The sequence below is a fragment of the Lathyrus oleraceus genome, chromosome 6 (assembly GCF_024323335.1).
Source record: "Lathyrus oleraceus cultivar Zhongwan6 chromosome 6, CAAS_Psat_ZW6_1.0, whole genome shotgun sequence".
Classification (NCBI taxonomy): Eukaryota; Viridiplantae; Streptophyta; class Magnoliopsida; order Fabales; family Fabaceae; genus Lathyrus; species Lathyrus oleraceus.
Window position 1 is genome coordinate 234490745 of NC_066584.1, and position 25775 is coordinate 234516519.

Below are 25775 nucleotides of genomic sequence, written 5' to 3' on the forward strand. Positions count from 1 at the left end.
CCGCACTCGCCTTTACTTTATTTATTTTCCGCACTCGCCTTTACTTTATTTATTTTCCGCACTCGCCTTTACTTTATTTTTTTTCTCGCACTCGCTTTTACTTTATTTAATCCCGCACTCGCTTTTACTTTATTTATTTCCCGCACTCGCTTTACTTTTATTTATTTCCTCGCACTCGCTTTACTTTTATTTATTTCCTCGCACTCGCACTACTTTTATTTACTTTCCGCACTAGGACTACTTTTATTTACTTTTATGCACTTTTACTTTACCATGTCTAACTAAATCTATAAGGTTAGAATGTAAGGATCATAATTAAACCAGTAATCCGTACAATTGAACGTAGAAATACTTAGGGCTATTTTAACTTTCAAATTAAGTTTTCCCGCACTTCAATTCCGTTGGGTAAGATCGAAAGTCGTCCAACGTCTTTTTAAACTTAATTGTTTTTAACTATTTCAAAAACAGCGAAAGCGCTTTGTTTAGTTCATTAGGAGATTTTAACATAAAGAAGAAAAGAGATTTTAAAACTATTTTCGGACGCGTTTATAAGTTTAGACTCTGGTTCGTTAGAACCTCTTTTGGTTAAGATATCCAAGTTATAATACTTTTCAACTGAGTCAAGACACTATATTTCTTAAAAATAGGTTTACTACTCTAACGCAATGCGCGCCTTTTTATAAGTGACAATAAGAGGGTTTGATTAGGGAGTACAACTCGACTCTGAATACGCGAAAGCGACAGTTCCTGTTAAATTAGTTCTTTTCAAAGTAGGAAACACTGCCCATAAGTAGCTCTATTAGCAAGTACTTGGATTATCAATTAATTACGTGAATTACATTCGACCCTGTCTTTATTAATTAATCTTTATTTCAAACTTTACTTTTCATTGCACACTCCAAAATACACCTATTTCGATTGCCTTTGATAAACACCATAACAATAGATAATGATAGATTGACACTTGGTCTCTGTGGTTCGATAATCTTTTATATTACTCTGACGCGTTCGTATACTTGCGAAAAGCACGCATCAAGTTTTTGGCGCCGTTGTCGGGGACCAATTTCGTCAAATTTCATTTTCCTGTTGTTATATCGTTTAGACTTAGGCTATTTCCCGCCGGTCAATGCGAAGAACTCGCAGTACCGGAAGTTTAAGCTTAGTATACCCTCTGGCGGAACCTGAACATTACGCTCGCGCACATTTATTCTTTCATAGAATTTAGAGAGCTATGGCCGAAGATCAAAACCAAAGACCTCTTAAGGACTTCGCTCAACCATATAATGAAGAATCTAGTTTTAGTATAGTAAATCCAACCATTCCAGCTAATAATTTTGAACTTAAACCATCCCTGTTGCAACTAGTGCAACAGAGACAATTCGCGGGTCTCGCTACTGAGAACCCAAACCAACATTTAAAAATATTTCTTCAATTAGCAGATACTTTTAAAACCAATGGAGCTTCTCCTGAGGCAATACGTGTAAGATTATTTCCTTTTTCCCTCAGAGATAAAGCTCTATCATGGTTAGATTCCCTTCCACCCAATTCCATTACGACTTGGGATAACCTTAGAAGAGTTTTTCTTGCTAGATATTTTCCCCTGAGTAAAACCGCCGTTCTTCGAAACCATATAACTAGATTTACCCAAAACCAAGGAGAATCGCTGTTCGAATCTTGGGAGAGATATAAAGAGTTGTTACGAGCATGCCCACATCATGGTTTAGAAAATTGGTTAATCATTCAAACCTTCTATAATGGACTTCATTACAACACAAAGATGACCATCGACGCTGCCGCAGGCGGTGCTCTGATAAACAAACCTTATCCTGAAGCTAGTGCCCTCATCAAAGATATGGCTCAAAACCATCAATCATGGGGAGTTGAACGAGCGACAGTTGAGAAGAAGGAAGCCCAAGGAGGAGTGCATGAACTAAGCTCTATAGACATGATGCAAGCTAAAATGGACGCATTAGCCCTCAAAGTCGAGCATATGTGCATAAACCCGAATGTTGTAGCCGCAGTTTCGTCGGATTGTGAGATATGTGGAACCAAAGGACACCAATCTACAGAATGCTGTCTGTTAAATGAAACCCACTATGAGCAAGTGAACTACACCCAAGGGAACCCTTATTCGAATACCTATAACCCTGGATGGAGGAATCACCCGAACTTCTCCTATAAAAACAATAACCCTATTCAAAATAATGCACCTCCGAGACCTAGTTATCAAGCCCCTAGATCAAATCAACCTATGCAACCTGTACCACCAAAGCCGAGCCTTGAGAAAATTATGGAAAATTTTATCACCGCTCAAACCCAACAAAACAAGGAGTTCATGAATCAAAACATTCATGTTAACGAATTGATTACTCAGTTAGGAACCAAGGTTGACCAAATAGTTACTCATACCAAGATGCTTGAAACCCAGATCTCTCAGGTAGCTTTAAATCAAGCCCCTCAGACTACACCTGGAGGACAATTCCCTGGACAACCTCAACAAAATCCGAGAGGACAAGCCAATGCCATTACCCTACAAAGTGGGAACGCTTATGATGAGCCACCAAACCCCAGATTAAGTGAACCCAAAACTTCTAAGGAATGTACCAAGCCCCCGGACGAAGTAAAGGAACCAGAAGAATCTGAAAACCAGGAAGGTCGAGATAAAGGAGAAGAACCTAAAGATAAAACTTACGTACCACCCCCGCCATATAAACCACCTATACCATATCTGCAAAGACTCAAACAAACCCAGATCAATAAACAGTATCAAAAATTTATTAAAGTTATAGAAAAACTTCATGTAGAAATCCCTTTCACATAAGCCATCACCCAAATACTTTCTTATGCAAAGTTTCTCAAAGACATCCTTACCAACAAACGTAGACTTGACGATCCGAAGCCTTTGGAATGTAACGCTATTTCCGAGGACAAATTAGCAAAGAAAGATAAAGATCCTGGAAATTTCTCCATTCCTTGCCTTCTGGGTAATCATGTCATCGAAAAAGCTTTTTTAGACTTAGGAGCTAGTGTGAGCCTAATGCCTTTAGCGGTTTATGAGAGGTTAAACTTAGGAGAATTACAGCCCACTAAGATGTCACTTCAGTTAGCCGATAGATCTGTTAAATATCCGATAGGCATTTTAGAAGATGTTCCTGTTAGGATAGGTGAGTTATTTATCCCTACTAATTTTGTTGTCATGGACATCAAAGAGGACAGTGATATACCAATCCTTCTAGGTAGACCCTTCTTATCGACTGCAGGAGCCATAATAGATGTCAAGAAAGAAAAGTTGACATTTGAGGTAGGTGACGAGAAAATAGAATTTATACTTTCGAAATTTCTTATGGCACCTGTGATGGGAGACTCGTGTTATGCCTTAGATATCATTGATGAATGTGTTAGAGAATTAGAACAAAAAGAAATTATAAAAACAATTAATTTACCATCAACTCTCATAAGGGAAGATGATGACTATAAGAAACCTTACATCGATGCTAACCTTTACGAATGTTTATCCCTTACCCCAGATCCTATGCCATGCCCTAAGAAACCAACCTTAGAACTTAAGGAACTACCTAAGAACCTGAGATACGAGTTCCTCGATGAAAAGAAGAACCGTCCAGTTATAGTTAGTGCTACCTTGAGCCAAGAGGAGACAAACCGACTTTTAGACGTTCTACGAAGATATCCCTCAGCCTTACGATACAATATCTCTGACCTGAAAGGTATAAGCCCATCCGTATGCATGCATCGGATTTCGCTCGAAGAAGATTCAAAACCCTCTAGGGAACATCGGAGAAGAATAAACCCTATAATGAGTGATGTTGTTAAGAAGGAAGTTCTTAAGTTACTTGAGGCAGGTATAATCTACCAGATCTCGGATAGTAAGTGGGTGAGCCCTGTGCATGTAGTACCTAAAAAGGGAGGCATCACAGTCGTGTAAAACGATAAAGGCGAATATGTAGCAAAACGCTTAGAAGGAGGATGGCGGATGTGTATAGATTATAGAAAATTAAATAAAGCAACTAGGAAGGACCATTTCCCGTTACCATTTATTGACCAGATGTTGGAGCGTCTAGCTAGACACTCTTACTTCTGTTATCTAGATGGATACTCTGGATTCTTCCAAATACCTATCCACCCCGAAGATCAAGAAAAAACTATCTTTACATGCCCTTATGGAACTTTTGCCTACAGACGAATGTCGTTCGGCCTCTGTAATGCCCCAGCTACTTTCCAACGCTACATGATGTCAATCTTTACAGATTACCTAGATGGTATCATGGAAGTGTTTATGGATGATTTCTCGGTCTGCGCATTTGATTTCCATAATTGTCTTGCTAACCTTGAGAAAATCCTGGAGAGATGCGTGGAGGTGAACCTCGTGCTAAACTGGGAAAAGTGTCATTTCATGGTGACCGAAGGAATAGTTTTAGGACATATAGTTTCCGAAAAAGGTATAGAGGTAGATAAAGCTAAAATAGAAGTTATAGAAAACCTAAAACCCCCTAAAACCATCAGAGAAGTCCGAAGCTTTCTTGGACACGCTGGATTCTACCGGCGTTTCATTAAGGACTTCTCCAAAATAACTAAACCTTTAACCGGACTTTTAATGAAAGATGCTGAATTCATTTTCGATGAAAAATGTAATGACGCATTTAATCTTTTAAAACAAGCATTAGTATCTGCACCCATTATGAAACCACCTGATTGGTCAGAACCGTTTGAGATAATGTGCGATGCTAGTGATTACGCAGTTGGAGCCGTTCTAGGACAAAGAAAAGATAAAAAATTACATGCTATTTATTATGCTAGTAGAACACTAGATGCTGCCCAACTTAAATACGCAACAACTGAAAAAGAATTACTCGCTGTAGTTTTCGCTATAGACAAATTTAGATCTTATCTAGTAGGAGCAAAAATTATTGTTTACACCGTTCATGCTGCCATTCGTTACCTATTAAGTAAAAAAGATGCCAAGCCTAGGTTACTCCGATGGATTCTATTACTACAAGAGTTTGATTTAGACATAAGAGATAAAAAAGGCACTGAAAAATGTAGTAGCCGATCACCTTTCTAGGCTAGAACATCTAAAACCTGAACTAGTACCCATAAATGATGATTTTGCCTATGATAGACTGATCGCTAGAGTAGAAACCATTGAAGATAATAACGTAAGCATTCCCAAAATTCCTTAGCAATAAGTAACGTACCCTGGTATGCAGATTTCGTTAATTACTTAGCTGCTGATATAGTACCCCCTGATCTAGACTACCACCACAAGAAGAAATTCTTCCACAATGTGAGAAACTTCTATTGGGACGAACCGCTCCTTTTCAAAAGGGGTAAAAATGGCATTTTTCGCCGTTGCGTTCCAGAAGAAGAGGTAAATAGTATTATCGAGCATTGTCATTCTGCACCCTATGGTGGACATGCGAGCACCTCTAAGACATACGCCAAGATTCTTCAAGCTGGCCTATTCTAGCCTACCATGTAGTGTGATGTCTATGCTTGCATTGTCAAATGTGATAGATGCCAACGCACTGGAAACATTTCAAGACGTGATGAAATGCCCTTAAGCAACATTCAGGAAGTAGAACCCTTTGACGTATGGGGTATAGATTTCATGGGACCTTTCCCACCATCCTTAGGAAATAGGTATATCTTAGTAGTTGTTGACTATGTGTCTAAGTGGATTGAAGCTATAGCTGCACCCACAAACGACACTAGGGTAGTAATCAAACTATTTAAAAATTATATATTCCCTAGATTTGGAACACCGCGTTTAGTCATAAGCGATGGAGGATCACACTTTATATCGAGAATATTTGATAAACTTTTAAAAAAATATGGAGTGAGGCATAGAGTAGCAACACCATACCACCCACAGACTAGTGGCCAAGTAGAAGTATCTAATAGGGAGATAAAACAAATCCTAGAGAAAATTGTTTATATTTCTAGGAGAGACTGGTCTCAGAAGCTTCAAGAAGCATTATGGGCCTATAGAACCGCTTTCAAAACCCCTATAGGAACTACTCCTTACCAACTAGTTTATGGAAAATCCTGTCACTTACCGTTCGAATTAGAGCATAAGGCCTATTGGGCCATTAAAACTTTGAATTTAGACTACCTAGCCGCTGGAGAGAAGCGTACCCTAGACATTCATAAATTAGAAGAACTTAGGCAATCGGCCTATGAAAATGCAAAAATATATAAAGAGAGGACAAAAGCCTATCACGACAAAAGAATAGTAAAGAAAAATTTCAATATAGGCGATCCTGTTCTCCTTAACACTAGGTTACGACTCTTCCCTGGAAAGCTACGTTCAAGATGGACTGGTCCTTTCGAAGTATCCAAGATTCTCAGATCCGGAGCCGTTGAAATCAAGAACAATACATGTAGTTCATTCATTATAAATGGACAAAGACTGAAGCTCTACGAAGGAGGAGACATACCAGCATACTACTCAAGCCACACCGTAATTGATCCACCAATTCCTACTACTACAGGTGTATAAATTCTGATCGTCAAGCTAATGACGTTAAACAAGCGCTGCGTGGGAGGCAACCCATGGTTTTTCTTTCATTTTACTTTTTCGCATTTATTTAATTTTATTTTTATTCTATTTTATTTTTTTTTATCATATTTTGCATTGAGACTAAAATTTGAATGGTTTGTACTTTCAGGATCACTTTCTTAATCTTTACAGGATGCAGGATTTTGATGACATGCACGTGGCCTATAGAGATAATGCTCAGAGGGAGCGTTACATTGCTTTGTATCAGCGCCCTATGGCACCCACACGTTATCCTGACCAGCACTATATGGAGGAACTGGGTATCGAGCCTAGTGTCTGATTCCTTAGCCACCAGCTTCATTGGGGCGAGTTTGCTGATGATTTGAGTAACACGTATAGGAACCTGACTTTGGAGTTCCTGAGTTCATTCGACTATGACCCATATTCTGGACCAGATGGGTATGCTGCTTTCAGGCTTTTCGGGGTTGAGTACTCCTTCAGCCAGAAAGAGTGCGGCGACTTATTGGGCTTCCAGACTACTCCTGATGCTATCCTAGAGACACCTATGGGATATTTCCTGGGTAAGGAGGTTGAGAAGTTTTGGAGTGATATCTCGGGTGGCGGAAGCCAGGATCCATCTATGCAGCTGTCTCATGTCATACATAATCCAGCCTTCAGATACTTTCAGATGATATTAGCACATTCCTTTCTAGGAAGGCCAGATGTAGAGACACTACTGAGTGAGGAGGAGATCTTCCTACTATTTTGTGCATCCCAGTATCGCCCAGTAGCATGTGGGAATTTCTTGTTATACAGTCTCAACGGTATCTCTAGATCTACAGAAGGAGTCATCCATGTTGGTGGAATCATCACACAGATTGTTGTCGCTTTGGGGTTGTCTCGCAAGCTGTTGCATCTTCGGACCTACTGTGGGTACACGACCATGGACATCGACTTCTGTTTGACCAGAGGATTGATGAGGAGAGCCTCTTTCCACCCATGTCAGTTCCGATTGCTAGTCGACAGCGAGGCCATCCATTACTTCACATTACCAGACCCTATGATGACCAGTGTGCATGATCCAGCGAATTGGAGTTATGCTCTAGAGGGCCAGGGAGAGACCGTTGAGGAGCCGAGATCGCCACCCACTGCTGAATACACACCTACACCACCATCTCCCAGAATCACTGTTTTCTCTAATAATCTTTCATTGCAGACACCCGACATCCGCACTCAGATTGCTGAGTGTCGTAGAGAGATCGCAACGCTTAGACAGGAGGTGGCTGACCTTACTTTACAGATGGGAGTGTCTGATCTCACACATGCTACTGAAGCCGACTGTCTATATCAAGAGATCGCGGAGCTCAAGCAAGAAGTAGCCATGCTCCGTGGTTCCTCTCAGGAAGATGACATCCCAACTACATGATCTCACCAATTAATCTTATTTTATCTCGTTTTTTATATTTCTCGTATTTACATAACTCATCTTATATTATCGCATTTGGAATATTATATAAAATACATCTATACATCTATACATTAGTATTTCTATTTTTATCTATATATGTTTTATATTTATTTTATTTTCATTTTAATTTTTTCAGTTATTTATCTATTTATATTTAATTTTTGTTTCTGTTTTTGTTTCAGTTTCACTTTTTATTTTTGTTTTTACTTTTATAAAGTTATGCAAGTCAAAGATATTAGGAGAATCACAAGACAAATGCTATCCATACCCCTCAAAGACAAAAGACAAGAGAAGCCCAAACCAAAGGACCAAAATCTGGCCCAACCAGATTTTGCCTTGTGGCGCCCGCCATAGGACCTGTGGTGCCCGCCACAGCATCTGTAAATGGTCGGGGCAGAACCCCTTTCTTCACCATTTTTGCAACTTACAACCTCCCAAACCCATTTTTTCACCTTGGAAAAACATCCTTGAACCCACAAAAAGCTCATACTTTTCTAACCACCACACCACACAAATCATTATTCCACTTTCCATTTTCGATTTCATCCGTCGGATTTTGTAAAAATCCAACCTTTTCACAAATCACTTCATCTTCTTCAAATAACTTTTCAAATGGAGTTTAACGGATTCGTGCTTCGAGGAGGGAAACCGGGGGATCGACAAAGAAAAATTATTGAACGGTTGCAAAATCGGGAAATCCTCCCGACAAGTTATGTTGACGAAGACTGTCTCTACACTTTAGGTATCTATCATAGCATATTTCATTTATTAGATAATTTAGGTTTGCATAATTTATTTTCCAATAAAGAACCTACCTATGAGCGGTTGACAATTGAATTTTTGAGTTTCTTAATTTATATTGTCAACCCTAACACTGCTAGCACAGTTGGTACTGTCAACTTCAGAATGTTTGCTGTTGAATACCAATTCAGTACCGACGAACTAGCCAGCTTGTTAGGGATCCCTCATGGGGAAGGTACTATTTGTGAGGCCCCTTTGGATTCCGAATGGTCTGTTGAGGTATTTTCCTTCTGGGAGCGTTTATCAAACACTTCCATAAACTCTTTTGAAGGAGTTCTTGCCTCAACTATCCATAACCCGGTCATCAGAGTTTTTAGATATCTGTTGGCATGCACTATTTTTGGCCGGGAGAATCCAAATAAGGTTAATGCTAGAGAGCTTCTATTTTTACAAGGAAGCCTCACAAATAGACGTATTAATTCGGTCTCGTTCATGCTTGCTCATATGATTTTAACTGTGAATAAAGCGGGACCGATTTCTTTTGGTGGATTGATTACATCTATTGCTCGGGCGCTTAACCTGAACGATGAGATGGTTACCCTAAACCCCTTATCTCCTCGCACAATTAACCTAAAATTTCTGAGAGACATGAAATTGTGCCGCTCGAGAAGAGAAGGAGGCTATGTGCTTATGGTTCATGGTGTAGCCATCCCGTCTGTTGTATTACCGTGCACTAGACATACAGATGTACGAGATGAAAGGAATTGGACCTACGATTTAGACGCTCCACCTGTTTTGGGTCCTCTTCCTCCTAACATTCTTGATGAGGCGGGACATGACACTGATGATGAATATTATTGGAGAGAGAGATCTCCCGTACCACATGTGTCCCCCCATCATCCTTCACCACCACACACCGCACCATCTTCTTCTTCTGCAGGTACCACTCCTGGCTTCTATATTACAGAGGAGATGTGGCGTGACCACCTGGCTAGAGAGCAAAGGCGTGACGACCTACTCTCTACCCTCCAGCAACAAATGACGGATAATATGCACTTCATACAAGAATCGCAGCGGAGATCAGACGGGTCCTACGACACTGTTCTATAGTCTCTTCAAACGGTTACCAATACACAAGCCCGTCAACAACAACACCACCAGCAACACATTGCTCTCATAGAGAACACTCAGGGTACCATATTGGGTCACCTTCGAGATGTGAGGACCGCTCAGGATGCCCTGATGGCGAGGATGAATCAGAGAGATCGTCGTCGTACCCGATCCCGTCGTCCACCTCAGGATGGCGAGGGCACTAGTGGTTAGCAATAGGTTGCCAGGTAACTCTTCCTTATCTTATTTCGAAACATTGGGGACAATGTTCGATTTAAGTGTGGGAGGAGACTTTATCGTCTTTTTCTTCATTGTTTTTATCGTTTTCCCTTTATCGCTTTTTCTTTGCTGTTTTTAGATAGTTTATTTCCTTTTAGTTGTTTATTCTGCTTTTTAGTATAATGCATGAGTTTGACGAGTCACCAAATATAGTAGATCTTTAGTACAATCCTACCTCCCCATACCTTTAGCCCCACCCAAAAAAAAATTGCAAAAGAAAATAGTGTTATTCCGAAAGTTTTTAGGTTTTAAGGACATGTTTTGAGTAAGGATACGGTGACTTGGGAGAACTTTGCGAAACATCAGTATCTGTGTTAGCACCATAACCTTCGTAAATATATGAATCATTCCCGAAACCCCATATACCATGGCCTTAATCATCATTTTCGTCTCAGTCCTTAGTAGTTTATCTCAGCATGAAGTAGAAGGAAGAGTTGGATCGGAGCATTACTTGTGAGTTGAGTTTCATCATCGTCATCACTTTCAACCGTTCCGACAGGTAGGTGCTCGATCCTCTTTGATTCGTCTTGATTTATTTACGAACATGTAGATATCCACTTCTAGGATTAAAGTCCTCTCCTCTGAGGCTCTGTTTCCTTTGAATCTTCATTCAATTTCGGATTTAGGATTTAGTGTTCTTGAGGTGAGCGTTTCGATTTTGAATTTTGTTTAGAAATTAGAGCATCTTGTTTATGGATTCTGAATGAGGAAGTTGTGAGAGAGGTACTGACGGGTAAATTTCTGGATTCAAGAAAATCTCTGCCATCGAGGAAGCCTCCGGCACGGCGGAGACGAAGAATGAGTGAGGAGAGAGGGACATATGTTTGAACTTTTATCCTGAACTGTTATTGTATTCCCAACATGTTGCCTTTTGATTTGAACATTTGGCTTTTCTACACGTGCATAGCGGCCACACTGTTGGCTCCACCTGACTATTCCCGTTATCATGTTAACCATTAATGCACACGCCTACGTGTAAAGAAGCATGATGCTTACTAATTCTTCATTTGATCCATGGTCATTTCCATCTTATCTATTTTATTATTATGCTGAATTTTGGTGGGCCATGCTTGTTGGGCCTTAGGCCAAACAATTGCCACCATTAATCTGTTTTCATACCCCTTGGCCTAACATGTTCATCTTAATCATGATAAATCTAATAATTGACTTAATTAATTCCAGCTTTAATTCTGTTTTGGTATTAATCTTGATGCTATTTTTTTTGTATGAAATGGATTTTAATTCATGTTTTTTTTACAATTAGAATTTGACATAATTTTAGGGATGACTAGCTTAATTCATGTTTAATTAGGTTAATTAGGATTAGGTAATGGGTTAAAAATTAGGCTTAATCATTTGTATATATTAGATTTAATTTCTTAATTATTCAGAATTAATTTTCATGTGATTAACCATACTACGTTTAGAATTCCATTTGATTTGCCATGTTAATTTTCATATACATGATTAATCTCATTTTGACTTGGTTACATTTTATTTGTGGTTAATTGCTAAAATGAAAAGGCCATTTCAATTTAATTTGGTATATGTTTGTTCACCATGATCACTATATCACATAATTCTATTATCATACCATCTCATTCACTTGAATTAGCATTTTAATTCCATTTTATTAATGCATACTAACCACTTGTTGTTTTCGTGGTGACATGTGAATGAGAGATCCAAACATACTCCAAGTTATCCCTTTTATTTTTATTCAATAATTTGTAAAGTTTATGTTCCTCTTATTCTCTTTCCATTGTATTGTGTGGATCCATCCCCATTGCGGGTTAAATGTTCCCCCATCCCCTAGTCATGTAATAGCTTAGCTTTATTGCTTTCTAGTTAGCTCACCATGCATGTTAATAACCAAGATAAAATACAAAGCGATAAACGACGCAATTCAAAAGAAACAAAAGGTACTTGATTCAACGTCAAGTCGTTTTTCCGAATAAAACGCACACCATTGCAACGTGAATGCTTGATCCAACGTCCAGAATTCTCCATTTGTTCCATGATCCATTATCCACATCCCTCCTCCATTCTCTTCTCAAACTTATTCTATCTCTCACCTCCATTCTTCACTCACTTTTCATAATAAATTCAAACACTTGATCCAATGTCAAGTTCCTTTTTCAAAACATTTTCATAACAAATTGGAATGCGAAATGGGGTGTACGTGTTTGTACACAATATTCAAGTAATTTGGTTGTCGGTCGTACTTCACCTGAGGACCCGACACTTGACTTTCCCCCTTAAAACATCTAATGATTCAAACAAGTTAGATCTAGGTGTTATGAGGAAGAAAAAGAATAGTTAGGACTTCATTGTCCTCTCGATTTTCGAGTACTTTGATTGTTGACTGTACTTAGTCAAGGGTTAGAGACTTGTCTCCCTCTAAGTTCCAATGATTAGACTTGCCAAACTCCTTTCACAATTAAAATCTCTTTTTTGGACAAAAAAGAGTGATTAGGACAACATTGTCCTCTCAACTCCCGAGTTATTGGACCGTTTATTGTATCTAGCCAATGGTCTAATGCTTGTCTCCATGCATAAAATCGACCCCAACTAATAAAATCATCTTTTGCCTTAGTGCACTCTTCAAAACCTTTCAATAAGGACGCGTTACTTCCGTTCTACCGTGAACAAAGCTTAAGCCCCCATGTGCGAGCAAGTAATGTTTAACTGCTAGAGTGCGAACCAAGCGTGTCCACTTTACTGCAAACAAGCAAATACTTTCTGCTCCCATGACAGAGTATACAAGCAAGTGAACAGTAGCACGCGAACGTCAATATTGTTCAATAGAAACAACCAAACAAATACGCCATTTTTGAGCCAAACTACGAAGCTCTGACTTCTCTATTGCACGTATGGGGATATGTAGGCACAAGGGCCCAAATCCTTGGCGAGCACATTAACTTAAAACTTATTTTCTCCCCCATCGTAGTCCTTCATCTCATTCCCCATAGCAAGCAATTTACAGATAAATAAACATCCATACACATTTGATACGAGAAAGTGGTTCCCATAGAGTACCATGGATGTGAAGGGTGTTAATACCTTCCCCTTACATAACCGACTTCCGAATCCGCTCTTGGTTGCGATACCGTTTCTCTCATTTGGAGTTTTATCGTTATTTTCCCTTTCCTTTGGAATAAATAAAATTCGATGGCGACTCTGTATTTTTCACGACGCTTCACGTATGATGCGTTGAATGAGGACCACTGTGGAACGCGTGCGCTTGACCATCAGGTCTTCCACCTTAATTAATGAGGGAGATCTGATGGCCCTTGTTTTTTCTATTTTCTTTTTAATTTCTGATTTTTCATTTAATCCATTTATTTTGTTTAATTCATATTAATTTCATTTTTAATCTAAAAAATATGGGACTTTCATCAAAAAAACTTTAAATATTTTCCTCTTCCATATTTTGAATTAAAATCATTTTTTGGATTAATTTTGATATTTTTCATGAATTAAATGATTTTTAACTTGTTTTAAATATTTTTAAAATACCTTTAACTTTCCAAAAGTTATGAATTTTTTTGTCTAAGGTCCTTTGACCTTGTTTGACCTAGGATAAATCCCTTGGCCATTTATTTGGTGTTTTAAAAGGATTTGAGGTTTTGTCCATTAAAAATGCATTTTAATTTATTTTAAATTTTATTTTTATTTGAATAATTGTTTAAAAATTGTGTTGAGCCATTTATTTGGTCTTGTGATGTTTGACTTTCTATTTGGCTTTGATCATGGTTTATTTGACCAATACTATTGGATTTAGGGGATTGATGAAATGTACATTTCATCTCCTAAAATGAATTGATTATATTGATCAGATGAAATTCCTCCTATGATTAATTTGGGTGTCTATTTCCCCTTCCCTCTTCATCTTCATCTCTATTCTTCCCCAATCCATCATTGACCAATGATTTCTCTAATGTCTAAATGCTAGTTGATTCATCAATGACCTTGTGTCAGATGAATACACATGAGTCTGACTGAGATAGGTCCTCCCCATTTCTTTTAGTGTGTGTTATATTTTAGGAGTTTGGTTCTTTGTACCAAACCTCTAACATGCATTAACACCTATATTTTTATTGTTTGTCTGTTGCTGAGGAAGTGAAGAAGACTGAAGCACTCATGTCTTCTCTGAAGGATGCCAAAGAGGTTGTTCAGGCTAGTAGCACCAATAGATGAGGTCGTATGGTAGAAGTTATTGAGAACAAGAATAGAGCAAGGTTGGGATTTCAGGAAGGGTCATTCAACGCCAATGTCAAGATTATATAACCAATTTTCCGAAGTGGAGGGTTTATTCACAAGGATGATCAACACTTAGTTGCCATTATTGAAGACATTGATAAAGATGAGGCTTGTTCCAGCTTTGTAACTCACGGCCAGACTTGCAACAATTGGGTTGCTATTGATGCTCTTGTTGTTATACACCATTCGAAGTAATTTGTTTTTATTATTTGAAGAAAAAATTCCTTCTCCTATGCCTAAGGGAGAAGTGAAACATTGTTGGGCATTTTCCTTATTATCATCAATAAAATACAATTCTATTCATCCACATCTATGATGTTCATTTTACTTTTTGCTTTTTCTGAAAATGGAAATCACAAAAAACATAAATAAACAATAATTTTTCCATTTGCATAATATTTGTTTGCACTTCTTTTCTCTAAAATCAAAATATCAAATCATTATGCAGGTTGGTTCTCAAACCCATTGAATGTAATGATCCTACTCCCTCTCCAAATTTTGATTTCCCTGTGTTTGAAGCAAAGGAAGAGAATGATGATGAAGAAGTATCTGATGAGTTATCATGTTTGCTTGAGCACGAGGAAAAAGTCATTCATCCGTTTGAAGAGCAGCTTGAATTGGTCAACTTGGGTTCCGATGATGATGTGAAAGAAGTCAAGTTTGAGTCTCAACTGTGTCAGGAAGCTAAGAAGGGGTTGGTTGATCTTCTTCGAGAGTATTCTGCTATGTTTGCTTAGTCCTCTCAAGATATGTCAGGTTTAGATTCTGAGATTGTGGAGCATAGATTGCTTTTGAAGCCAGAATTCCCGTCGGTCAAGCAGAAATTGAGAAGAACTCATCCTAATATGGCAGTGAAGATTAAGGAGGAAGTGCATAAACAGATTGATGGTTGTTTCCTTGTCACCTTCGATTATCCACAGTGGGTGGCCAATATTGTGCATGTTCCTAAAAAGGATGGAAAAGTCCATATATGTGTTGATTATAGAGATTTGAATAAAGCCAGTCCAAAAGTCTTTTCGTTTATGGATGGATTTTCCGATTATAATCAAATCTAGATGGCACCCGAAGATATGGAGAAGACCACATTCATTACACCTTGGGGAACATTCTGTTATCGAGTGATGACTTTTGATTTAAAGAATGCTGGTGCAACGTACCAGAGAGTTATGACCACTTTTTTCCATGATATGATACATAAAGAGATCGAGGTCTATGTTGATGATATGATTGCTAAATCTAGTGATAAAGAAGAGCATATTAAGCATTTGTTGAAGTTATTCCAATCTTTGAGGAAATATAAACTCCGCTTGAATCCCAATAAGTGTACTTTTGGTGTTCGTTCTGGTAAGTTGTTGGGCTTCATTGTCAGCGAGAAGGGTATTGAAGTTGATCCGGACAAGGTCAAAGCAATACAAGAAATGCATGCGCCCAAAACTGAGAAGCAATTCAGAGGTTTTATTGGCCACTTGAACTATATCTTAAGATTTATATCGCATATGGTTGCCACGTGTGTTCCTACATTCAAGCTCATTCAGAAAGATCAGTCTTGTGATTGGACCGAGGATTTCCAAAAAGCTTTTGATAATATCAAAGAATATCTGCTTAAGCCTCCGATTCTGTCTTCGCCTGTTGAAGGAAGACCGTTTATCATGTATCTAACTGTGATTGAAGAGAGTATGGGTTGTGTTCTTGGTCAGCAAGATGAATCTAGGAAGAAAGAATATGCAATTTACTACCTTAGTAAGAAGTTCGTCGATTGTGAGACTCGGTATTCCATGCTTGAGAAGACATGCTATGTATTGGCTTGGGATGCTAAGTGTCTGCACCAGTATATGTTGAATCATACTACTTGGTTGATATCCAAAATGGATCTAATCAAGTACATTTTTTAGAAGCCTGCTTTAACTGGGAGGATTTCCCATTGGTATATGTTGTTATCAAAATATGATATTGAATACTGATCTAAAAAGGTTATTAAAGGTAGTGTCTTGGCTTACCATTTGGCTCACCAACCTATTGAAGATTATCAGTCAGTGCAGTATAATTTTCCTGATGAAGAGATTTTGTACTTGAAGATGAAAGATTGTGATGAACCATTGCTTGAAGAAGGGCCAGAACCTGGTTCCCGTTGGGGAATGGTATTTGATGGAGTTGTTAATTCTTATGGTAATGGCATTGGGGCAGTGATTATTACTCCTCAAGGCACTTATTTTCCGTTTAAAACTAGATTGACCTTCAAATGTACAAACAATATGGATGAGTATGAAGCTTGCGTTATGGGGCTAGAAGAAGCCATTGATCTCAGAATTAAATATCTTGACATCTATGGAGATTCAACTTTGGTTATGAATCAGATCAAAGGTGAATGGGAGACGAATCAACCCGGTTTGATACCATATAGAGATTATGCAAGGAGGATATCAACTTTATTTATAAAGGTTGAGTTTCATCATATCCGTCGAGATGAAAACCGGATGGCAGATGCTCTTGCAACGTGGCTTTCATGATTGTGGTGAACTTTTGGAATGAAGTTCCTAATTTGACTGTGATGCCTCTTGATAGGCCAGCTCATGTGTTCGTTGTTGAAGAGGTCAAAGAAGAAAAACCATGGTATTTTGATATTAAATGTATCCGCCAAAGTCAGACTTACCCGTCTGGGACATATTTGAAAAATAAGAAGACTTTGAGAAGATTAGCTGGTAACTTCTACCTGGATGGTGATGAGCCTTATAAGAGAAACTTTGATATGGTGTTTCTCAGATGCGTGGATAGACATGACGTAGACCTGTTGATAACTGAAGTCCATGAAGGTTCCTTTGGTCCTCATTCCAATGGACATGCAATGGCGAAGAAGATGTTGAGGGCAGGTTACTATTTGCTGACAATGGAATCTGACTGATATAAGTTTGTGAAGAAATGCCACACGTGTCAAATTTATGCGGATAAGATTCATGTTCCTCCGACACTTTTGAATTTCATTTCCTCTCCATGGCCCTTCTCTATGTGGGGAATTGATATGATTGGTATGATTGAGCCCAAAGCTTCATATGGACATCGTTTCATTCTGATGGCTATTGATTACTTCATAAAGTGGGTTGAAGCGTCATCGTATGCAAATGTGACCAAGTAAATTGTTGTAAGGTTTATCAAGAATCATATTATATGTCGTTATAATGTGCCAAGTAAGATCATTACTGATAATGGATCAAACTTGAATAACAATATGGTGGAAGCTCTTTGCAAAGACTTCAAGATCGCACATCATAATTCTTCTCCCTACGGGCCCAAGATGAATGGGGATGTTGAAGCTGTGAATAAGAATATCAAGAAGAACATCCAGAAGATGGTTGTGACATACAAAGATTGGCATGAGATGCTCTCATTTGCTTTGCATGGGTACCATACATTCATTCACACTTCAACATGGGTAACCCATTTCTCTCTTATTTATGGCATGGAAGTTGTGCTCCCAGTAGATGTTGAGATCTTATCATTGTATGTATGACCAACTCAATTTGATTGAAGAGAAAAGATTGATTGCCATGTGTCATGGTCAGTTATATCAGAAGAGAATGAAGAAAGCTTTTGATAAGAAGGTCAAGCCCCGTGTGTTCAGTGAAGGTGACCTCGTGTTCAAGAAGATTCTATCTTTCAAATCTGATACTAGGGGAAAATGGACTCCTAATTATGAAGGCACATATGTTATTAAGAGAGCCTTTTCAGGCGGTGCTTTGATTCTTACAACTATTGATGGTGAAGAGTTCACTCGTCTTGTGAACGCCGATGTAGTCAATAAATACTTCGCCTAAAAAATAAAAGAACAACTCGCTAAGTTGAAAATCCGAAATGTCGGCTTAGGCAAAAATGAGCGTCTCGGTAGATTGAAAACCCGGAAGGGTGATCTAGGAAAAAGTTAGAGACATAAAATAGAAAATTTATCCTGGTAGATTGAGTACCCCGCCTTGGGGCAATCTAGGAAAAAATAAGGGATTATGGCAAGTAACTGCATTCGGTTGGTCCTGACCTTTGAAGTGGTTTTGAGCATTCGTTTGGTTCTGATTCATCTTTCTCAACCAAAGCCAAGCACAATGCATTTTGAAGTTGATAGGAAGATTAGTGGTCATTGTATTCAATGTAGCCCTTTTCCATGTAAAATACCATTTTCAAACTTTGTAAAGATTTGTGGAGTCCCGCTATTTGCGGACTACCATTCTATGAAATAAAGTTGAGCTTTTATCTAATTATTTTATCTTCTTATTTGTTTCTATTTTAAAATTGAATTTTATGATGATAATTTTGGAATAAATAAATCAATGATCATTTTTCTTAAAATAATAAGACATTTACTTTAAGAATAATTGATTTCAGAAAGGAATGTCAACATCAATCGCAAGCACGGTTAGCCTGGATATGTGAAGCACTGTTGGTTTTTTTTGAGCAATGGTTTGATAACTTTTCCTCCACACCAATCTACCATTCATCCTCAGCATGGTTGATAAGTTTCTCCCCGAGCAATTTATCATCCCTAGTAGAGTTGGTAGGTACCATCCCCAGATGAGATGATGATTTATTCTCGTTACAATCCATCTTTCCCCAGCTGAGATGTTCATCTTTTTTGCATTGGTGAATGAACCCTGGATTATCTTGGAACCTTTATTTGGTCTCCGAATCCTCAACACATTTACATATGTGTCGCATAGCCATGACAGTTTCTCCCCTATGTGAGTCGGCAAATCTGAATGGTGCCTTGGAATTGGTTTATTTCTCAAATCTCCAAGAAGAATTTGCTTTCCTTTTGAGGAAGTTTTTATTGATATTTGTATCCTCGTATGGTCTTTGATTTATCCTGGCAGATTGTTATATCCCCAGTGAAGCTCCACAAAGATGTTTTTGGATGGAATTTCGAGTAGATTGTCTAGTTCTCCTCACTCAAATTGTTACCTCTTGTTGTGACTTGTGACCCCAGTGGAATTCCATTCTTCTGACAGAAGCTCTTCTCCCACCCCCATCAGTGCTTGGTTTTGACAGTGTTGATTGTGTCCCCTGCAAGGTTACCTCCTATTTGATATGGTATTGACTTAACATTCTTTGCATCGCTTACTTGTTAGGATCCTCAGTCGATCCCTCTTTATCCTCGGCATGATTGGTTGATATTTTCAGTGGTTCTTTCTTCCCCCGCGGAGTCTTCCATGTTTGTTTGGATGCATGTTCTCCATGTATTTCCCCAACCATAGTTGAATTTATTTTGAACTAGATGATTTATTTTCATCCCTAGCAGGTTCTCTAGTTGATGTTCCCATCTTGTCGAGATTAGCCCAGTATCTAGTTGTGATGATTCATATCTTCGTTATTGGTATCATTTGTGCTTGCTCGTCAACATAATCACATACATACTCATGGATATACATGTGTAAAACACTGCATCAGATATTTCATTGAGCATTTTTATAGCATTGATCTTTCTTTTAATCCCCTGCTTTGGTAATATTACTTCCCCATGCATATTTGGTGTGTCTGTCGTCCTTCAATTGTAGAGTGTCAGTCCCCTTTAGGCAGAAAAAGTTTATCTTTTCTCCTTTCCCCATTGAGTTATTACCTCATGGATGATTATTATTTCAGTTTCCTCCTCAGTTCATTTTCTGGATGGATCCACTCCCCTTGAGTTATATCCTCATTGGGTTGAGTCTTGTTTGACCGTTTCTTTTTAGTTCTTACCAAGATAGATCTTTGGATCCCCCGAGAGTTTATTACCCAGTAAATGGTGATATGCTTCTTGTTTTTTAGTACTTTACCTATGTTAATTTACCCGGTAACCGGTAAAAGGTAATTTACTTATTTGATTCTTTTTCCAGCGGATTCGTTTTTCGTTTCCCTGACAAGTTTATCCTGGATATGTTCATCTTAACCGATGACGGACATTCTTCCTCTTTGGTATTCTACCCAGTAAAAAGGTAGTTGTAATTCCTACTTTCCTAAGAAGAGTTCATCCTTGATATGTTCACTTTGACCGGTGACGGATTGTCTCTTTCTTTGGTATTCTACCCAGTAAAAAAGGTAGTTGTAAATCCCATTTCCCTTTGCTGAGTGTATCCTTGATATGTTCATCTTAATCGATGACGGATTTTATCTTCCCTTTTGGTATTTTACCCAGTGAACCGGTATTTGTAATTCCTATTCGCGGTATTCTTCCTAGTAAATAGTATATATAAATCCTATTCTCCCCTCTGAGTCTATCCTTGATATGTTCACTTTAATCGGTGACGGATTTTCTCTTTCGTTGGTCTTCTATCCCCACAGATAGTTGTAAACCTTATTTTTCCCAACATTTTATCCTTGATATGTTCATCTTAACTGGTGACAGATATTCTTCCTTTGAGTTTATCCTTGATATGTTCACTCTAATTGGTGACGGATACTCTCTTTCTTTGGTCTTCTTCCCAGTAACAGGTAGTTGTAATTCCTATTTAGTTTCTTTGTCCCCAGTAGGTCATTCTTACCCAGTAACCGGTAATGAATATGCCTCATTTTTCTCAGCGAGTCATCCTTGATATGTTTACCCTAACCGATAATGGATGTCCCTCTGTTCAAGTATATCATCCTCTCACCCAGTAATAGGTAGTGGATAATATATCTCTTCTGCTCATGTGTTGAAGTTTTTCTTCCCCAGTTAAGTTTAGTTTCGTATTTCTTTGAGAAATTGAATCCCCTTTTGCGTGAATATTTCAGCCTCGTTCTGATTTACGCATCTCCCTAGCGGGTATTTCTTGATGTATTAGTGTTATCCTAATACATGCAGATTTCCTTTTTCCCCGACCGAGTCTTTCCACTGATTTATTTTCATGGAAAATCCCCTCGTGTCTCCAACAGTTTTCAAGTCGTAGCCTGGCCTACGCATAACTTGTATCCCCAGAGTTTATGTCTCCTCATTGAGCTTTCCTTATGAAATGCATTATGCTCCTGTGGACTTTCGGTCTCTCCGAATTCTTTTCCTTTGTGGTAATATATTTCCCACAAAGATTATTTTAACATTCATATCATATGCATCATGAGGTCTCTCAGGGACCAAAATTTGTTTCTAGATGTTGTTATCTAAGTCCATTCTATTGAGTTCATGTGGAGATTTTAGCCTTCATATCATCAGCTAGAATGTCCTTAAATAGGGACGGCTGTAAGACCCCAATTTTTACCATAAGATCCCTCGTGTTATCTCATAATTTGAATTGACTTTTGGATCACACCTTGCCATCCTCCTTACCGCTTATTCATTGGGTTTGCATTGGGAGAGATCACCAAGCACTTTTGATTGTATCATACTTTATTTTCTTTTTTTACTAACCAAAATACCAAAAATATGACAATATGTAGCTTTGTTTCTTTTATAGATAGTGTGTGCATCCACTTGTGCCTCATCAAGCTCATATTTAGGGTTTGAAACCCTTAATGCAAGAGATAAATCAAGAAAAGGTTCACAATGGTTCTAAGCATCATATATGGATCCCCATGTTCTTTATTTGTCATTTTTATCAAGAATTCATCAAGAGTTTGAAGCTTGTTTGCCTTGGAAGCCCTAATTCATCTAGGTATCTTGTGTGATTTCCTCATCAAGTTTCTTCATCAATTGGTCAAAAATATCAATGGATACTTCATGACATGTCATATTATGCATATATAATTCTCCATGAGACCCAAAGATCAAAATATCTTCAAGGTTGCAAGTTGGTTCAAGGAGGTTGACTAGCGAAAGTCAAATGGTCAAAATTGGGGTTCCCTAGACCCTATCTACTACAATTTTTGTCATATGAAAATTATTCAAAGAGAAACTTTACACTTTATGACATTCCAAACAACTTTCATGTTGGCATCAAGAGCTAGTTTTGCTTGGAAAGTCATTGTTTATGGTGAAAGATTATAGGTCATTTTGTTTGTGCCCTAGATAGGAGGTCAACTTCTAAGAATCATAACTTGCTCAATTTTTATGATATGAAGTCCATCCAAGTTTCGTGATCAATTTCAAGATGCCTTATCCAACTTTTATTCTTTGATAAATGTCAAATTCTACTTGCAAGGGCATGTTCCAAGAGGAAACATTATAGGTCATTTTGGGTCATCACCATTAAACAAGCAATTTTCCTCAACTTCTAAAATCCACAACTCCCTCATGACAAACACAAATGGTGTCACATTTGTGACCAAATTGAATACGAATGAGAGGGATACAACTTTGGTGAAGAAACCATTTTTGTTTTACGTCATAGAAAAAGTTACTCAAGGTGGAAGAAATGGTCATTTGACTTTGTACTTTGAAACTTTTCAACCATGTTTGATTTCTCCAACTTCCACCTCAAAATTCATCAAGATCCAAGTTCCAAATGGAAAAGCCTTCAACATCAAAGTTGTTTCCCTTGATGTCACCTTTACAAAGCTTCCAAGATCATTTCATTTGGACAAGAATTGAGGGACTTGCACATGGATACTTTACATGGCTTGTTTTGACAATATTTGAATTCAATTTCCATTTAGCTTTGCATGGCTCCATGTTATGACATCAGTAGCATTTGTGCATGAATTGTAGTGGATTGCAATTATCATTTTGGGCCTAGCACATGTCCATGCACCCATGCACTTGAATTTCTATTTTTGGCTCAATTTTGAAATGGTGCGAATATCACTTTCCATGGCCTATATAATGAACTCATTAGCCTCAGATTGAAAGAGGTACTTTGCCCAAGCCTTGCCAAGCAATCTCAGAACCCCATTTCATAGAATTCTTTGAGGATTTCATAGAAATCGAGCTCTATTTTGAATTCTGTTTGTGAACTAGAACTCCAAGGATTCATAGCCATTTTCATCATAGTCAATCACTACAAGTAAGAGGAGGAAGAACCAAGTGGAATTGCATCAAGATCAAGCCAAATTACTGCAACCCGAAGGTGATTTTTCCAGATTTTCAAGCCTTTGGTTCTCTCTCAATTCTCCACTATTTTACTTGTTTATTGGTTATCTGAAGTCATATCAATGTAGGTAACAAGATTGAGTTGTTTTGAGGTCAAATCGAAGCAACTCAGATCGTGTACCTCAAAATTCAATTCCTTGTATCTTTCAATATACTTGGAATTAGGAGAAATTGAGGCCAGATTCGAGCTCTTGAGCATTTTCTCTTTAAAATAGTGCATGCACTTTTTATTTGGGTGAACTTTGGTGGTGGACCAGTCCGGTGAGGTCCGTCGGAGAAGACGACCAGAGCTAGGGCTTCGGTGATGTGTTGGCATGCCTCTTGGCCATTTGATCATGTGGAAATATTTTAATCTGAGTCATTTGTTTTAACTACCCTGCGTATGATGCGTTGACTGAGGACCATTATGGAACGCGCGCGCTTGGCCATCAGATATGCCACCTCAATTAATGAGGGAGATCTGATGGCCCTTGTTTTTTCTATTTTCTTTTTAGTTTCTGGTTTTTCATTTAATCCATTTATTTGTTTAATTCATATTAATTTCATTTTTAATCCAAAAAATATGGGACTTTCAACAAAAATCTTTAAATATTTTCCTCTTCCATATTTTGAATTAAAATCATTTTTTGGATTAATTTTGATATTTTTCATGAATTAAATGATGTTTAACTTGTTTTAAATATTTTTAAAATACTTCTGACTTTTCAAAAATTATGAAATTTTTTTCTAAGGTCCTTTGACCTTGTTTGACCTATGATAAATCCCTTGGCCATTTATTTGGTGTTTTGAAGGGATTTGAGGTTTTGTCCATTAAAAATTGCATTTTAATTCATTTTAAAAAATAATTTGAATAATTGATTAAAAATTTGAGCCATTTATTTGATCTTGTCATGTTTGACTTTCTGTTTGGCCTTGATCATGGTTGATATGACCTTTGTTTGACCAATACTATTGGATTTAGGGGATTGATGAAATGTACATTTTATCTCCCAAAATAAATCGATAGTATTGATCAGATGAAATTCCTCCTATGATCAATTTGGGTTTCTATTTCCCCTTCCCTCTTCATATTCATTCATATTCTTCCCCAATCCATCATTGACCAATGATTTCTCTAATGTCGAAATGCTAGTTGATTCATCAATGACCTTGTGTTAGATGAATCAACATGAGTCTGACTGAGATAGGTCATCCCCATTTCTTTTAGTGTGTGGTATGTTTTAGGAGATTGGTTCTTTGTACCAAATCTCTAACATGCATTAACACCTATATTTGTATTACCCAACCTCAGATAGTTGTGACTTCTACATGAGTCCAATTACGATTGCTTAACATAGAGCTAAATTTGTTCCTGCAAGGCATAACATTCTAGTAGGTGAGATTGTAAGTCTCCCATTCTTCATGGCATTGTGTGAAAACTTGACATTTTTTCCATTCATGAGAGATAGTGGCATGCTTGTTGATTTATCTAAGTTGGAGCCCTTCTCATGGATGATGTCTTGGTTCATAGATTCATATTTGTGAATGAATGGTTGAGTGTTCTACAAAGAATGACTTAAACAATTAAAACTCTTCTCTAACATTTGACTAACCATTGACTAACCTTTTATTAATGTTGATTTACTTTCAAGTCATTTACTCTATGCACTTTAAATTTCAGTACCTTTATCATTTATTGCCATTTACATTTCATGCAACTTGTTTATATTTAAAGTCTTTTTCACTTTGCTCATTTGAGCCATATCTTGTGATTGTATATATTGTTTGTTTGTCTTTGTTTTTGTTTTTTTATGGTCTTAGGATCGTAAAATACTTAATAACAACAAAAACCCTAAAAAAAACATCTTGGTGGACTGTTGGACTTGATTTGAACTTTTAGACTTAGAGTTAGGCAACATTCTCTATGCTAAAGGACTTGGCCAATGCCACTACCTGAGACTAAGCTATCTTTGACAGTGCCTTTCATCTGATACAAGACCTTGAGTGTGCTCTGTTCAGCTGTCACTTTGTCTCTGTGCTTAATTGTTATGTTAATTATGTTTGATGATTGTTTCTGTAAGTTTGTCAAAGGAATATTTCATTTGATGCATTGAAGACTGCTAACTCTTGGATTGCTTGCTTGGATATTATGGCTATCTTTATTTGATGCCTTGGTCTCCATATAATTGTTTGGATTGGTTATGCTTGTTGTTCCCTAAAGTCCAAAGGAAAATGGGATTCTATATGACATTCTTGTCTGATGGATTGCATCCCATTGGTCAGATCTTTTCAACTCTTAACTTTGATACTCCCTTCATCTCCTCCCACTTCTTAAATTTCAAAATATCTCCCTCTTTTCAAAAACCTTCTTTTTTTGTGTTTTTAACTTAGACATGTTTTAATGATTAGAAACTTTGGCCTTATGCCATTGAATTTTAAAAAAAATTCTTAAATTAAACTTGTGA

The 25775-nt window shown here is 37.7% G+C and overlaps 1 non-coding gene across 1 annotated transcript; it reads right to left on the bottom strand.

The window, feature by feature from the left end:
• Window positions 1-1615: 1615 nt before the first annotated feature.
• On the bottom strand, window positions 1616-1722 carry LOC127099198 (small nucleolar RNA R71). Its single transcript, XR_007793734.1, has one exon. It is a non-coding gene; the product is annotated as a small nucleolar RNA R71 (small nucleolar RNA).
• Between the last annotated feature and the right edge of the window lie 24053 nt (window positions 1723-25775).